This window comes from Limulus polyphemus, unplaced genomic scaffold (genome assembly GCF_000517525.1).
Source record: "Limulus polyphemus unplaced genomic scaffold, Limulus_polyphemus-2.1.2 Scaffold3670, whole genome shotgun sequence".
Lineage (NCBI taxonomy): Eukaryota > Metazoa > Arthropoda > Merostomata > Xiphosura > Limulidae > Limulus > Limulus polyphemus.
Window position 1 is genome coordinate 1 of NW_013669280.1, and position 18,009 is coordinate 18,009.

General features: G+C 32.8%; 1 protein-coding gene across 4 annotated transcripts in view; it reads left to right on the plus strand.

Moving 5' to 3' along the window:
* The first annotated feature begins 14,655 nt into the window (after nt 1–14,655).
* The window catches only part of LOC106469818 (cAMP-regulated phosphoprotein 21-like), a 43,739-nt gene continuing 40,385 nt past the window's right edge, over nt 14,656–18,009 (plus strand). For 3 of the 4 annotated variants that reach the window (XM_013930328.2, XM_022398376.1, XM_013930330.2), the window contains exon 1: nt 14,656–14,782. The gene's annotated coding sequence lies outside the window, so the exon portion shown is untranslated. The remainder of the gene's footprint in view (nt 14,783–18,009) is intronic. The other variant, XM_013930329.2, reaches the window with a different exon arrangement.

Sequence of the window (18,009 nt, forward strand, 5' to 3'; positions counted from 1 at the left end):
GTTGTCTGGGCTGATTAAGTCGATGGTTAATGTATCCTCCTTGTGTAAGAGACAATAAATCATCCTTTAATGTATTTAATTCGCTTTGAAATCTACTAATGTTTTCCATTTGTACTTCTTGTTTCGGCCTAGCATGGCCAGGTGGTTAGAGTGCTCGACTCGCAATCTGTGGGTCGTGGGTTCGAATCTCCATCCTACCAAACATGCTCGCCCTTTCAGCCGTGGGGGCATTATAATGTGACGGTCAATCCCACTATTCGTTGGTAAAAGAGTAGCCCAAGAGTTGGTGGTGGGTGGTGATGACTAGCTGCCTTCCCTCTAGTCTTACACTGCTAAATTAGGGACGGCTAGCGCAGATAGCCCTCGTGTAGCTTTGCGCGAAATTCAAAAACAAACAAAAACAAAGAAACTTCTTGTTTCCTTTCTTGTTCCAGTTGCTACTGCTGTAGTCTCTCTTCTTGTTTCTTTTCTTTTTCCTCCAACAGCTGTTGTAATCTCTTTTGTTTATTTTGCTGTTCGAGCTGCCACTGTTGCAGGTTTTCTTGCCACTGCTGTTGTCTCTCTTCTTGTTTCTTTTGCTGTTCTTGTATTGCTGGCATCAAAATCTGCTAAGCTGTAGTTTGATTTGCCGCTTCTCGTTTCCATCTTCTTTTTTTTATCCCACTTCTGACACCAATTTGTTACGCCTCTGTGTTCGTTTGTTAATTTTCCATAAAAATTATTTCAGAAGAAACTTTAGCGATACAAGTCCTTTCTTAAATAAAACTAGTTTATTTTTTCTCAATACAACTTTGTAATACACAGTCACGCTATAACTTAAACAAATGCTATAATTCACAACAAACGATTCATGCGCTTGACGCAATTGTCCGTTTCTGTCTCTGTCTGCAATTCAATTCCATTGTTGCCGTCACTTCTTGGCGGTCTTATATACAAGAATACCGCACATCTAGTAAACACTCGAGCATTCAAGAACCTTCGAGAATATCATGACGTGTTACTAGGGTCACGTGACTTCTGCTGTCGTAACATTATTTTCTTGTTTCTACATACAGCTCGAAATTACCATTAACAGAGGCCTTAACTTTCATGAACTTCTACATATTATTGCATCATTCATGATTAGCTCCCTCTTCGCTCTCTGGTGGCTCAACGGTAAGTCTGCGGTTATAGCATTAAAAACCGGGTTTCAACACTCGCGGTGGGCAGAGCATAGATATCTCACTGTGTAGCTTTCTGCTTTGCAACAACCAAAACAAAGTTTCCCCTTCCCCCCAGCAAAGAAACATCTAAATTATCATATTGCAAATATAGCATTCAACAACACAAAGAAAACATAGTGTTATCTGTGTGTTTTTGTATTCATTTTTCTCGTCTACACTTATTACTTTATCTCAATAGAAATTGGATTTCACTCTTAGGGCCACCAGAGAGTGTCAAAGGGAGTTGACATTTCGGATCATGTCACTGCATCGAGCTTGTCATGCGCAATTTATAAGTAAATTTCCTTATAGATTGTAATCCAAAAAATATCACTGACCGTCCTTTATCCCAACTTGTGTCCAAGTTGCTTAAGAACTTTCACTTAAATATCAAAGTTGACTTTGAACTTATTACAATATAAGTAAAGGACATGACATCAAATCAGACATAACTTTTGGAAGTTGTGATAAACCTGATGAAGGTTTTAATTTGTGCATGTGTCCCTCTAATCCCATTTCCGAATTTTGAACTGTACATAAAAAATTTTACTCTCATTCTAGATCCAGTTTTCTACTCTTTCGTTTTCTCAAAATAAACAAAAGTTGAGAAAAAAAAAACGATATGTTTTAAAACACCATTATGTCAACAAGAACTTAAGCAATGTTGAATAGCCTTCTTTATAATAAGGCGCGTGTCCTATCGATTCCAAAAGATATTTGTAGGTGCTTATATCTTATTGCTAAACTTTAACTTAATTCACTTGAGTGAAACGTGTAATAATGTGGTGCTATGAGTCACTGTGATATGTTTTTTTTACTTTTGTGTGTATTTTTGAAACTAGTAAATTCATTTAGATCATCATTAAAAAATAAATTAAGACAGAAATTATTTTATAGTTATGAAAAATAAGGGAATACCACATCAGATATGCATACGTTAAAAGAATAATAAACATATCAGACGCAAGACTCTTTCATTTTCGCGCAAACTGAACAAATAAACCCATTAAAACAATTTCATACAAACTTAAGCTTGAACACGAATGCCAACTTTACTGAAGATGTAAACGTACACCACAAATGTTAGTATGAATGTCTAAAATGTTATTACCTACAAAACAATATCCGTTTTGGGGAGAATTTTTTTCTACTCTTGACTGGAAATTGATTATTTATAATTCACCCTGGCACGCCCTTCCAGCAGTTCGTGTTCACTAATAAACCAAAAGTGTTCTCTATATAAGTACCGTTGATAAGATAGAAAACATAACACAACAGGACAAGAAAACCAAAACGAAACCACTTTAGTGTTTAAAACACATATATTTTAAATTTGGATGGGTAAGATAAAAAATAATTGTTTCTATTACTTTGACTGAAATAAATCAACGTGTAAAGAACCTGTAGTTGGCCAATGATTTGTAACACGCTCTATAATGAAGTGAACATGATTGTTAAATTACTCTAACATAAGAAATAACTTTTGAGTAACACTTTCAGGTTTATTTGCTTGAAAAACCTTACGAAGTTTACCAAGTAAACAAGCGTTATCCAGAAATAAGTATAGAAACATCACGGGTCTGGTGTGATAGTAACAACCTCAAACAAACAAACCTATAAATAGAGTGGAAACCCATAAGATCGCTTGATATGGACCTCTAAAATTCAAGCGAACGTGGCAGACATATTTCGAATAATATAAAATCCTCACTTAGACTTTAGTTATGTTCATCTACCGTGTTTTTTCTCATGAAAATACAAATCATTAGCGCAAACTGTGTTGACAAAATGTGATATAAGTCATACTTATGTATTTTAAAACTTACAGTTTCAAAGCCGAAAGCTGACAAACTATTGGAAACCAATAGGCCTAAAAATTATCATAAAAAATCAAGTTAACTACAGCGATTTGTGTGAGACAAAATATAGATCAGAAATGCTATTTCTAAACGCCTCTGATTTTGAGCTGAAATGGACAAACTTAAGAGGAATGTGTGTGTATGTGTTGGGAATCTGCAATTAATTTGATTTTTATAAAAAAAAATTGAGGCTTAATGGTTTCCAATAGTTTGTCAGCTTTCAGAATTTAAAACGGTAACTTTTAAAGGTTTATATTAAATGTTTTGCCAATACAAACTTAGCATGCAATTTGATAATGTTCTAATAAATTTTGAATTTGTTTAGTGCACACAATGTATTCAATTCATAAGGATGTCAAGTTTCAGTATTGCTTTTAATACGACCCCCCCCCCCCAGTGACACAGCGGTATGTGTGCGGACTTACAACGCTAGAATCCGGGTTTCGATACCTGTGGTGGGCAGAGCACACATAGCCCATTGTGTAGCTTTGTGCTTAACTTCAAACAAGTTTTTAATACGACTTTTGAAATATCTGTCGCTCAACTTAGTTTACTAAAAACAACAATCGTTAGTTTCAAGAAGCTCACTAAGATTTTTGACTTATATACAATCTGTAATGGATATACTTATTTAAACACACCAGCGATAAACATATGTAAATCACGTACAATGAGCATAAGCATTAAGCAATTAGTATATTAATAGTACAAAGCATTATTTTAGAATATACAAAAGTAGGCAATCATGAATATTACTACTTCTTTATATGATTCCATACCGTTTCTCAATGTACGATTGTGAAATGTTGTTCATACTGTTCTGTATTTACTACTACCCGCAACTCAGTCAAGGTGTTTGGTCACCTTTTGACTTACCCAGTTTTTAAATAAGCCAATACAGTTTCAAGAGAATTCATATCTGGACCTTGTTCGAGCCAAACTACAGTTGTGAGTGTTCCATCAGCCTTTTTTGTGTGAAGATATTATTTTACTAATTCGCTATATGCTTGGGATTCTTGATATGCTGGAAGATGAATGCCTACTCAATGAGGAAATGGTTTGATGTATAAGAATTTGCATACACTTGTCAGCAATCAGGGTATTATCAGTTTTGTAGATCACAGACACCATAGGCTGAGATGCAACCTCAAATTTGTACTGATACTCCCACCAACACCATTATTCACTGTAGATATTGCATTGACTGTGATCTTGTTCTCTTCTCTACTATTGAACAAACTGTCATCGGTTTGTGACAAACATTTCGAAGTTGGATTTCACTGTACGGAGAATACGTCTCCAGCTTTACTCCAGTTTGTGGTGTAATAACCATGCAATCATTTAGTTTGGTTGCCTCTTCTAAGTAGCGGTTTGTGAGTAGCTACACGTCTATTGAGACCACTTCGTTCTAATGTGTATGTTACTGTTCTAGGAGTGACATTCATATCTGTATCTACAACAATGTCGTTGGAAAGATCTGTACACAGGTATCATATTCTCAGGAAGAACATGCCCTGAGATACTTAGCATCACTTTTGGAAAGTTTCAGTTTACTACCTCGACCACCTCTATTATTAACAGTACAAGTTTCATGTACCCTTTTCAGGATTTTAGATACATCTCCTACCGAAACAGGGAGTTTTGCCAGAATTTTTCACATGGAGGATCCTTAAACAGCCAAAACTTTGATTTCTACACAGTTTTCATGTGGTATCTTAAACTTGACTATTCATACTACTAATACTGGCCATAATATGATTGCCTATACTTTTACAGGTTTTGTACTTTTTTGACTGAATAGATGACAACTACTTACAATATAAGATATCATCAAGTGTCTGCAATCTGGTATGGTTTATTTTCATACGATAAGTAGATGACATTTCTGTAGTATTTTCCTTCTTTACCTTTTCCCCTCACAATTTCCATAACTGTTACCAGTCCTGTGTTTGATAACTTTCATATCGATGTAAGTGCAACACAGGCAAATTTATTTAAGAGTATTCATTCATATTTCATCATAAGAAATGGATAAAGAAATTTAAAAGAATAAAATGAATCAAACTTTTTTTCTTCAGATTCATTCATTGAAACTTTTAGACCGTTTATAAATAAAGATGACATCGAGTTTGAAGTAAGATTCCTTTAAAGAAGAGATTCCATAAAGAAATAGAGAAAACGACGCTTGCGCTCAGATTGATAAGTCCAGACTTTCCAGTTTTGAAACACTTCTATAACATCAATTCTGTTTGAAAGTTCACCGCTAGAGAGCGGTTTGTTTTGTAGGTTATCACCAGAGGTGGTATCCTGCGAAATGGCTTAACAATTGTAGAAACAATACTTAATAAATGTTATGTTTATTGATTAAAGAGACATTATTTTGTGACCACGTTAATAAACCGTTACACGACTGGATTTTATTTGATTACATGCGATTGATTTAATAAAAAACAATTATGAAGTAAATTTTCATCATAAACATGTTTAATCTTCAGCGCGTATAAAGAAATGGTTGTTCTAACTTAAACACAAAAGCAAATTTTAGTAATTAAATAATACAAGAAAAAACTAACTTTTCAAAATGATATGCTATTCAGTTTCATCTGTTCTGTTTGATAATTTGTATTTGATTGTTATAGATGTTGATAAAAAAAAATGAATAAAGTTGAAGTATACAAATGGACAGCTTTTTACGGACCATAAAAATTCATCAATAAAGAAACAACATATTAAAACAATATGTTCATCGTCGATAATTAACCAGGAAAATATCTTCCATATGTCGCAGAAGAAATTAACTTTTGTCGACACACACACATAAAGAATATCTATGCATAAACAACGCAGTTATAATAAAAATCACCCAATGTTTAATAGCAAAACTGTTATAATAATTCGTGATAAACTTGTACATAATATAATCAAGCATAATGCAATAAATAGTCTCAAAAACTGTATTGTTAATTAACAATAAATATATATAATATGATTTAATTAAATGATACGCTGCAAGTCTATTCCATAATTAAAATTTACATGTTATTTAATTATGTCACAGGAGAGTACCTTCTAACCGTAATTTCCAAAATTAATATTACAGCTTTTCTAGCGGTAATGTATAAAACTAATCCGACAATAACGGACTACTGTCAATAAATAATCAGCACGTAATGAAGACTACAGCCCTTACTCGTTAAAAGGTTAAATGGAAATTCCTGTAAAGCGCTCTTGCACACATTTCCAGAATTGAGATTTTTGGATCATTAATTCAACTTTGTAGCATAAAGTTAAAATAAAATTTGGAATGCCTTGTATGATTAACGCTTAATTGATTTTATATGTATTCATTATTCCTGCATAGATGATTTTTGAAAAAGTATTTTGTCGTTGCTTTAATTATGCATAATTCTACACAATGGGGGTAGCTGGGCTATGCCAACCGTGAGTATCGAAACCCGACTTTAGCGTTGTAAGCCCTCAGAATTGCCGCCGAGTCATCAAAGAGGTTTTTTTAGATAATGTTAGGTCGTCTAGAAATTAATGTTGCTTTTTTTAGATGAAAAAAACCCGAACAACTTATATATATATATATAAAACATTTTTTAACTGAAATAGACTTCATTCTTATCGATGATGCTTTCACATTTTACAATCAAGTTGTTAATGCTCCGATTAAAGAAGTCGACATATCGATGTCCTCTTCAACACCTTTCACATCTTACAATCAAGTTGTTAATGCTCCGATTAAAGAAGTCGACATATCGATGTCCTCTTCAACACCTTTCACATTTGCATACGTTTTTCCATGAGGATGGTGTTGCAGCGAACGAAAAAGATGGTAATCTGATGATGCCATATCTGGAAAATATGGGGGGTGGGGACTTTTCAACCCAACTCCATAATCTTATGTTGCATCAAAAGTGCCACACGTGGACGTGCATTGTCGTGGAGAAGAAGAACATCTTTCCGATTGACGAGTGAAGAGCGTTTCTGATGAAGGGCTTGATTTAAACGCTCCAGTTGCTGACTGTAGATCTCTACATTGACAGAGATTGAAGAGTTAGAAATGAATTACTCCTTTGATGTCCCATCAAATGAAATGCACCACTTGCTGCGGATAGAGTCAGAAGTGAGCCATTGTTTTTGGTGTTTAATATTCGCATAGAGAATCCATTTTTCACCACCAGGGACAATTCTGTCCAAAAATGGTTCACGCGCATTACGCGCCAGAAGAGATGAAGCAATGTTCACACGTTGGAAACGATGATTATCGGAGAGTTAGTGGGGCACCCAAACAGCTTCTTTATGGAGTTTTCCCATATTCCTTCTATGTTTACGTATTGTTTCATGAGAGACATTCAATTTCAGGGCCATTCACGAGTGTGTTGCCTTGGATTAGACTCAACAAGCGTTTTCAGAGTATCATTATCAACATATCGGCACCTGCCATCACAGTTTTTAAGGCTAAAGTTACCTGAACGAAATCTGCTGAACCATCGTTGACACTTAAGAACGTTCAAAACATTTCCATAAACTTCTTTAATATTTTTTGTGGCTGCAGAGGTGTTATTTCCCTTCTCGTATTCAAACAGCATTACATGCCGAATTCATGTCTCGTTGTGTGCCATCATTATAAGGGATTAAAGTATACTAAACCTTACACATTATATACGCTACATTAACGTGACGTGATGTTTAGGCGGTTCGTTTAACTATTATACGTGATGTACGTTTTTTTTTTTTTTTGGGGGGGGGGGTAATGAAAGTGTTCAAAAACGCGACATTAATTTTTTGACGACCTAATACATAGACTGTTAGAGAATTATTCAACCGTTACTCGGGACATCAGTTATGATACCATGATTTTCTAGTTTGCATATCCCTAGATCATTGTATATTCAAGTATCTCACAAAAAATATAAACCACAAAATTTGAATTTTTTATCTTTTACGCAAAATAAGTTTTTTAAAAAAATTCCAAGCTCTTATTTTGAAAATAAGAGACGAAAAACATTTCTGTAATAAAACTGCTACTTCAATTTTGATTATTTTCTTTTTTTAGCTTTCAAATGTCAGACTTCAGACTTTATGGAAATTGAACTAACGATTATTTGAATAGCCTTTTACAATGAGAGCATTCATTTACATAAAGCTATAGTAATGAATCCCATTTCATACTTGATAAATGACAAATTCATGGAAGGTAAGAAAGTTGTTAAATTGGAGAAGATATTTAGTACATTCTTGATACCTATTGGATTTGTCTACCGGTGGCAAGTCTTCGGATTTACAATGATAAAGTCAGGAGTTCGATTTCCTTCGGTAGACACAGCAGATTGCCCGATGTGGCTTTGTACACACACACTCTTGGACTTTTATTTTTCCCATCTTCTACTTTCCAACAGTTAAATCTCTTTTATTTTGGTGAAGCAAATTTTGCGTCGTTGTTTCCTAAAGATTGAAATTGACATATTTTCAGATAAAACTGTCTATAGGAATAGACTTTACAAAACAAATATCAGTTTTCCGTTGTTGCATAACATAAACTTTGATGTGCCTACAACTGTGCTGATAATCCTTTATTTGCGCTTATTATATACTGCGGCAATCGAAAATAATAATTTAATTTTCGTATTCCTTATCCCTCTCTATGTATATAAACATACATACAAGTATTAATAATTTATATTAAGTGCGAAATATCTGGTAGTAGAGTCCGACGTATGATGGCAATACGATTTATAATACAAACCTAGAATGACTGTATTGATTAGATCACGGCGCATCGTAATATAATTTCTAATATTAATATTGGTAACATAATATATGTAATATTAAAAAATGTCATTTTCAGAATAGGGTTACTTTATCTTCGAAAGGATATGGATGATTAAAAATTTTATACTGTTGTTTTTCAGAAAGGGGTGGAACATATTTGAAAAGGACACAGCGTGTCAGAGACCGACAATGAAATCATGGGAACATAATTAATTGACCAGCTGGGACGAACTAATGCTGTATATTAAAATATATTATAAATATTAGGAGCAAATGTACATTTTGTTTCTACCTTGAGAAGGATGATGTATGAACAACAATTATTATTAATAATTCTGAAAATAGTCATTGGGTTATACTTTTGTTTCGAATATTCGCGCGAATGGCTCTGTGCTAGCCGCCCCTAATTTTGAACTGATTGACTTGAGGGAAGTTTTGAATTTCGCGCAAAGCTACACGAGGGCTATCTGCCCTAGCCATCCCTAATTAACAGTGTAAGGCTAGAGGGAAGGCAGCTAGTCATCACAACCAGCCGCCAACTCTTGGGCTACTCTTTTACCAACGAATAGTGGGATTGACTGTCACATTATAACGCCCCCAACTCTGAAAGGGCGAACATGTTTAAGACATTGACAATATATTTGTCATACATATTTCAAAATTCTCAATACAAACATAGTCCTGTACCCAGACTCCTATGATAACACAAATAATATGTAATTTTGTTTATACCAATATAATTCAGTTTATTTATAATTAAGCACAAAGCTACATAATGTGGTATCTGTGATCTGCCCATCACTGGTTTCGTTTTAAGTTGGCAGACATGCCGCTGTGCCACCGGGGGGCATATAATTCAGAGTTAACATACAATTAAATATTTTAATATAATTAAAAGACAGGTGTAGTCATATAAAACAATTACTCACCATGCCCTCATTTATGTGCCGTAATCATGATATTTGGTAATTTAATAATGCTTAAAATACATAATATAGATGAATGTTTTTCATTTTATTTACTTACGTTTTACTTTTAATTGTAAAATATGAAAGTTTAAATCTTAGACTTAAGTCTACGTGCTCCATCTGTTAGATAAATAAGAAAAATCCCCTTCCCGTAAAATTGATACACTCAAGGTTAGGTTTACATAAAGATAGCCTAAAAAATGAACCGAACAAGATGTAGAGAAGGTAAACTGAACAAAAGTAAAAACTGGTAAAGGTAGCAGTGTTATCCTGTTATGTAAAACTAATTCACTTGTTAAAAAGGCTGAACATCGTGGATTAGTTGCCTTCCTTCTAGCCTATCAGCTCAGAGTTAGGGACGATTATGTACAAATGACCCTTTGCGCGAAATTTTGAAACAAACAAACTTTTTCTTCTCTCTCTCTTTTACTTGGCGTGACTTGTGGTTAGAGCTCTCTACTCGCACTTTGTGGGCCGAACGCGCTCATCCTTTTAGCCATTGGGGTATTATAATGTGGTGGTCAATCCCTCATTTCATTGTTAAAGAATATCCTAAGAGTTGACGGTGGGTAGTTTTGACTACTTTCCTTCTTCTTCTATGATTGGGTAGATTCTATTTCATCGTTTGATAAAAATAATGCAAATTCAAGTCTACAGGTTCAATGAGCGATAGGTCCAACTCATAAATAAAACTAGAGAGTTACTTAATTGTTAAATTTCATGTGTATCAACAGCACAAACTCAAAAAATGTACAACAATGAACTAATTAATCATTCACTCTGGGTTGTTATATAGTATACGTTTTTCTCCAAATTTTTAGAAAATTCAAGACTTCACTTCAAATTTAGACACTCAGGAAATTTCTGTGCGTCACATATTATGATTATACCATGCCAAAACTCTTTCTAGCAAACAAGAAAAAATGTCTAAATTAAAATATGAAAAACATAGTCTACAAAAGTAACATCTGAAAACATTTTAGTTCACAGGTAATTCAGCTCCCGCAGATAATTGAAAGTTCGTGGATTTGGTTGGGAAGAATATGCAGAGAAATCTGGCAATTTGATTTGAAATAAAAAAAAATTGAAAGTTAAAATGAGCTAACAAAAGCTAAAACTGCGAAAATGATACTCGCACTAAGAAAGCATTGATCATATATACAAGTGACCCGGAGAGAAACTAAAAAAAAACCTGACCATCTTCTGCTGTGGATATTAACCCCTAAAGCCAAGTTTCACAAGTACGTGATGACATCCTGTTCTTAAATTAGGTTAAAGAACCAAAAGATTAAAAACTTTGTATGTTACTAAGCATGGGCGTCCGCAAGATACATTACAGAGTGAAGCAAGATAACAAAATGATATCAAAGCTATAATTAGGGAAACGCAAAATTGATAATCTAGGGTGCAAGTGCCCCTTGCGGACGCCCATGCTACTAAATTCACTATTTATTGTAATTTAAAGGTGATAAATTACATTTAAGAAGTAGAACACAAGAAGATCCAAATGTGAAAAAAGTTAACAATTACAGGCGTATAGAGAACTGTTAAAAAGTCATTTATTACTGAGTGATTGAGAGATTTAACATAAGATCAGCATCTTCGTGAGGCCTCTTGTATACATTACCAATAATTTTAACTATTTTCATATACAATGAGTTGGTCTTATTCACGTGCAAAGTTTTTATATACAAATTCTATATGATATTGTTTACAGAAAGGTAAAACTGATATGTTTTTAATTCTGAAACTAGAAGCAGAATAATAATATAATTTAATTATTATGTGACCAACATAATATTTCAATAATTAAAATACTGTCATCTTACAGTTATCCGCTAAACTCTTTAAATTGATAAGAGGTATTGATAAATATTAAATACGCATATTTATTGACATATTTACGTATTTTATATAAAAGTTTATGAAAGTAAAGAATGTAATAATATGCCAACCACATTATATCTCCCGTAACCAGTGTCAACGAGGTCTTTCGCCCAATACTAAGGTTCATCAAGGCCGGCTGAGATACAACAGACATAGTAATGGTCGAGGAGCTATTTACATCATCAGTCATTTGAACTAGGTGGGAACTAGATTACGTTAGTAGACTGTAACTTTTTATCTAATTAACATAGACGCAATTTTGTTTCCTGTGCCAAAAAATTTCATGAAACTTTGCAAAACATACTGAAAGTCCAAAATATGTTAGTATTTCAGTTTAAAAGAAAAGGCCTGTAGATTATTTGGACAATAAAGTAAAAAAAAGAACAAAAAATAATGCACCTTAAAAAAGGAGCTCATCAGGAGTGGAATTCCTCATTTTTCAGCTGTTTCATTTATTTACGCGACCACCAAAAGAAATACTTGCGCAAGACAAAATAATACTATTGAATATTTTCAATGAAAACAGATTTCCAATGAAATATACACGTCCACATTATTCATTGAGGATATACCCTTCAAATGATGTGAAAATTGAAAGTACTGATATGGAATGAGCTCATGCTGACATCTTTCGTAAGTGATTTAGGATATTCGGGATGCTATACATATTACTACAGTATCCCTGCGGGCAGAAGAGACGTCAACTACTACAGCGAACAAAAAATGAAGCAGATAGAACAAAATAATGCTAACAATTTTTTGGACCACACGTTGCCATCATTACAGTACCAGATATAAACACCCGGAAAAAATCTCTATACCACTAAAGAAGGTAGAAAACATAGGATATGTCTGCATATCGCGCTGGTACCTTTCTCATCAAAACAGCTGTTGAGTTCGGGGTATGGCTGGAAGCTTGTAAGCCTCTGTCTCATGGAAAACATTGAATGCTTCATTTTTTGGAATGTAATGTATTTTGGTTCTACAATACTTAACAATTTCATTATAATGATACCTTTCCTCTCAAAGGGTTGTGTTATATTTATTAAGCCACAAATTTATTATGGTGGCATTGCATTGTTGAATGGACAGAGATTCACTGTGAATAAAGAATTTAGGTGGCAAACACGTTAACATGCCACTGTATTATCATATTTAAATTGTTATTATAAAGTGCCATCAACGTCATGTTTAATTTCAGAGATGTGAGCTTAATTCTCTTCAATAATAAATGAGTCATAGTTAACTAGAGTTCAGAGTTATTGCTGTTAATTTAGTAACTGAGTTTACAGTTAAGTGTTTTAACTTTCATCAGTGAGACAAGCTTACTTTTGAAATATCTTCACATTTCATAGCCCATGAATGTCTACCAGTAGTATAGAATTCTGACAATTTTTACACACATGCTACCTGTAATTGATATCTAAGCAAAAGTGAAGCTAAAACAAATTGTTGAGTTAAGCCTATGAATGTTATATGCCGAAGTTAATAAGATTTATACTTTGAATTTTCAAAGAAACCATCAAATTCGTTTACTTTTCAATCAACAACAACAACAACAACAACAAAAAAAAAACAATTCAAACATTATTCCTAATATTTGGTACCTGATAAGGAATGGAAATTAAAATAACCAAAGATCATTATCTAAAAAAATATATATGACAATTTAGCTTATTTTGTAGATCATGTGAGAGTCGTGAAAGGAAAATTTAAGACGCGATGAAAAATTTACGAACACTATCATAAACGTGACAAAAAAAAAAATTACTAACATTTTATGGAAAAACTAGATCATAAACTTCAAAAACAAAACAAAAAGATATATAGGACAGTAAAGAATATTGTGGATACGAAGACATTGTGTAACAAAATATACAATTTTCTTTTTTTTTCTTTAAAAAAAAACTAGTCTCGCATTTCATACACACACACACACACACATATATTACAGCATTGGCACTTTGTTTACAAGAGCGCAGAAGTGAAACGTGTCCCGGATATTCTGGTATAGATATTTCTAAACTGTATCCAAAGCGGTCCGATAAGGGACTCCAAAATTCAGGCATACTAAGCCCCAAGTTAGAACTGCTGACCAGATGGTAACCCTTTAGACAAATCCTACTATAAATTAGTTCCTAGCGATTCTTTATAGCCCTTTATGTCCTCCGGTGGGACAGTGGCCAGTCTACGGACTTACAACGCTAAAATCCGGAGTTTGATTTTCCGCGGTTGACAAAGCAGATGGCCTAGTGTGGCTTTGCTCTAAAACAAACAAATAAACAGTCCTTTACATTTCAATTTAATAATTACCATCATTTGCACCAGAATTTCGTACAAAGCTTACTTTGATATCTGTGCATTTTGCCGTCTTTAATTTTGAACTGACGTATTAGAGAAAAGGACTAGTCAACATCATTTATCGCCAACTCTTGGGCTACTTTTGTCTGATCGTCACTCATAAAGCGCACCGACAGCCCCAAAGTGCTGAGTACGCATTTGCAGCAAAGCCACAAACCAGGAACCCTCGGATTCACAGTCAAACCACGCTGACTATTAGACTAAGACCGACCAATTTATTTTAAATGTTTTATATTTGCATTACAATAAATAATTGCGTCTATGCGTTGTATTAATTGTTGTATTGTCAGTTATTGACACAAAATAAAATAGTTTAAGTTAAAAAACATAAATGGCATAACAACAGCAACTAAAGTAAATCTAGCCATAAACATTGAATTTAACGTGTTTTCAGTCTCTGGGCAAAATATCTTGCGAGTACTACAAAATTAAATTTAGGAAATATTATTACGACTAAATCTATTAGTCTGTGTGATTTAATAACATTTTAAAGCTATAAAAATTAAACGCCATCTCTAAAAATATCTTTCACATAGCCAACGCAGTCGTGGTGAAATGTTCGCAACTGTATTTTAATGACGTCATAAGAAATTATAAAAGACATGCGTGAGAGAGTTCATGATGGTGGAGGGTAGGCTGTTTATAAGGGAAAGTAGGGTTAAGACTATAGTTGTTTTAGAGTAGGCTAAATTTTGAATTAATATTTCATATATTTTAGAATGAAAAGGTATCTTGTTAATTATTGATACTTCTAACTAAATTACCTATATCGTAAACTCAAGTAGTAATAAGCAAACTATTTGAAAATTAGGCCTAACTGTCACTGTAGATAATAATAAAGCATTTGTAATTGTATATAGAAGGGCTAAGTTAGGCCTAAAATTAAAAATAATTTAAAAATGGGAATTTCGTTCCAACTTTTAGATAAAAAAATATATATATCTAACGTTAGTAAGTTTTAAGAGGAAAGTCAGGAGTTTTTGTTACAACTAGTACAGTTGTATTTGCAACTTGTACTTAAATTTTTAGTACCAATAGAATTTAGAAATACACGAGGTAAGCTTAGCCTACTTTTTGTAGTGCGTAAAACTGAATGAGGGTACTTATTTTTTTCTTTTTAATCCCAAACTACTCTAAACCACTCTAAATAGCAACAACAACAAATTCACTGCATACAACCTGAAAAACCTGCAGGCGTCTGTGAATTATCCTTCATGTATACATACTTCAAAATATACGTGTTTTTGTGTGTATGATATTAATAACTATATGTAGCATTTTATGTAAACTTCATGCTCATTTTTATATTATTTTCTTATATTATCTGTCTCCCTCTATACTGGGATGACCTTCTTCAGTATTTCAGGCTAGAGATATTTGTTGATTTCCTTAACTTACATCCTACTATTAAATTTACTGTTTTACACATTGGGTATTCTTTTGGGGCCTTACCATTTCCTGTTACCATGGTCTCTGTTGAAAGTAGCAAAGCTGTTACTAAAATATACCAAAAACTATGCGATAAACCATTGATTTTACATTTCAACTTGTACCATCCACCTAACACCTATTGTGGTATAATTATTGGACAACTTAAAAGAATTGAAAGAATCTGCAACACAAACAATGGTAAAGCAACTGTTAGGTTGGACTTAAAAATCTTCATTATAATGGTTACCTTGATAACTATGTTTCAGAAATTATTAAAAGATTTACTGCAACTAGAGTTGGACAAAAGCAGTTCAGTAAACCTTCACAGACTGAAAATGTCATCTGGACTCTATCCTTTGTTGATGAACTCCTTGGTAAGCGTTTACACAAAGCTATTAAAAAAATCTGGGTTAAATATCCATATTGTACAAATCCTGAGGATTATGCTAAAAAATTACTTGTTTATTTGGCTTTCAATAAAAAAAATGAAAAAATTGTCTTGTCAGAAACAGTGGACTGGATGACTCTTGTACTGTTAAAAATGTAATATACAAAATGACAGGTACCCAGTTTGATGATAAATATATTGGTGAAATCGGTTGTCCAGTACATGAATGTTTTAAGGAACACACCTGTGCTACCATAAATCTTGTTTGTAAAGAGGCAACTGCCAAACACTTTCAAATTTAACATGGTATAGTAGATAAAACATCATTTAACATTAGCAAAATGTAATAGTTTCCTTGATCGTAAATATTGTGTACATCTTTTTCAGACTTTTTATTCCAAAAAAATTCACTATTTTTTATGTGTTTATAAGAGGTGTTTGTGTTTATGATAGTTTTGGGGCTTTAAGAGTTTTATCTGTAACTACGCTCAAGTGCTTTGTAATCTACCAAGGGAAATGAATAATTGTAACTTATTATATTTATTAAGCAAATGAGTTCTATTAAAAATTTGAATAACATCAAATTATTTTACAAAGTAAAACTTTTGATAATAATCACCTCATCTTATAAAGTTTGAAAACAATTAGGAAATGAATAAGAATAAAACTACAAAGTCTATTCAGATAATATAGTATTTTTGTGATAAGTTGGCAAACAATGATTTTTAAGCATAATGAAGTAGTATGTTCCTCAAAAGTAAATCACTTCATAATGCTTATAAATTGTTTTGAACTTTATTATTATAATAGCAAACTATTTAAGTGCTTCCTTGCTCAAGTATAGTATTATTGTGTTAACAAGCAAAAATGTTAGATGCAGTAATGTTATCGTACTATAGTTAATTTTTAAAAGTCACTGTAATCAAATTTTCAGAATTTTTTTACATAAAAGAAGAGACTTTCACTGTATTAATATTGTATTTTGGATTGATCAATGTTGAGCTCATGATCTTGAACTTACCCAAGTGTGTAAAACAAAGTTAGAATAACATTAATATATTCTGTAAATGATTAGCTTAGGTTATAATTCAACAATTTCTAAGCTTATATATTTATTTCTATTAATGTGATTTATATGAAAATAAGTGAATAACAAACATTTTAAAATTAAAATTCAATAGTTATTAATTATAATATGTCAAGAAGAAATTATAGCATTAGTAAACAGGATGACTGTTTTCAAAATGTTTTTAAAAACTAATTACTTATACAGTCATACAACTTATATTTTTACTTATCTTAAACACCAACAATACAAAAACTTTTCAAAAGAGAATTTTAACTTCTAAACAATGAAAAGTCTATTATGTAACAAGTCTATGTTATAAGAGCTGCAGGTCTCTAAACAATACTTACTTTGATGAAAACAAATATAAGGTATACACACATTATTATTGTCTGGGCATGAAAGTTTACCCTGATAACACTTGATGTTCATATTCTTGTATTAGCTTAGAAATAATCAGTTATTGGCTGAGGCCTTAACTAGATTGCTGTAGACTCCAGTTGTGATGATTTGAGAAAACCTCAAAAAAATATTTTATGGTAATTAATAATCCAAACAAATATAACACTGACATCTGAAAGGATGCCTGACTTTTATTAATTTTTGGAAAAAAAATAAGGAGGTTGGCACTTGTAACCATAGATCTGCACTTACTTATACAACATTATGAAGTATAGTTATTAATTTATGAAAACAAGATAGGTGGAAGAAATTTGGCTCCCTAGACCTCCCCACCACCTATATCCATGCCTGCTTATACAACATAAAAAAATTTGATTATTAATTTGTGGAAAAACATAGATGGGGACTGAACCCTGTTGATCTGTGCCTGCTTATACAACATTAATGCAGTTACACAGTTATGAATTAGAAACATAACACAATATGAAGGAACAGTACATTTGCACTTTATTTAACACTTAAGTATCCATAGAGTTAGTGGTTTGTATTGCCAGCCAGCTGCCTTTCCTCTAGTCAGTACTTCAAAGTTTATGTAGCTTTGCAATAACAAAAGTTATAATAACTATTTCCATTTATTACTTTTTTAAGTTATTCCAAGTATCGTGTG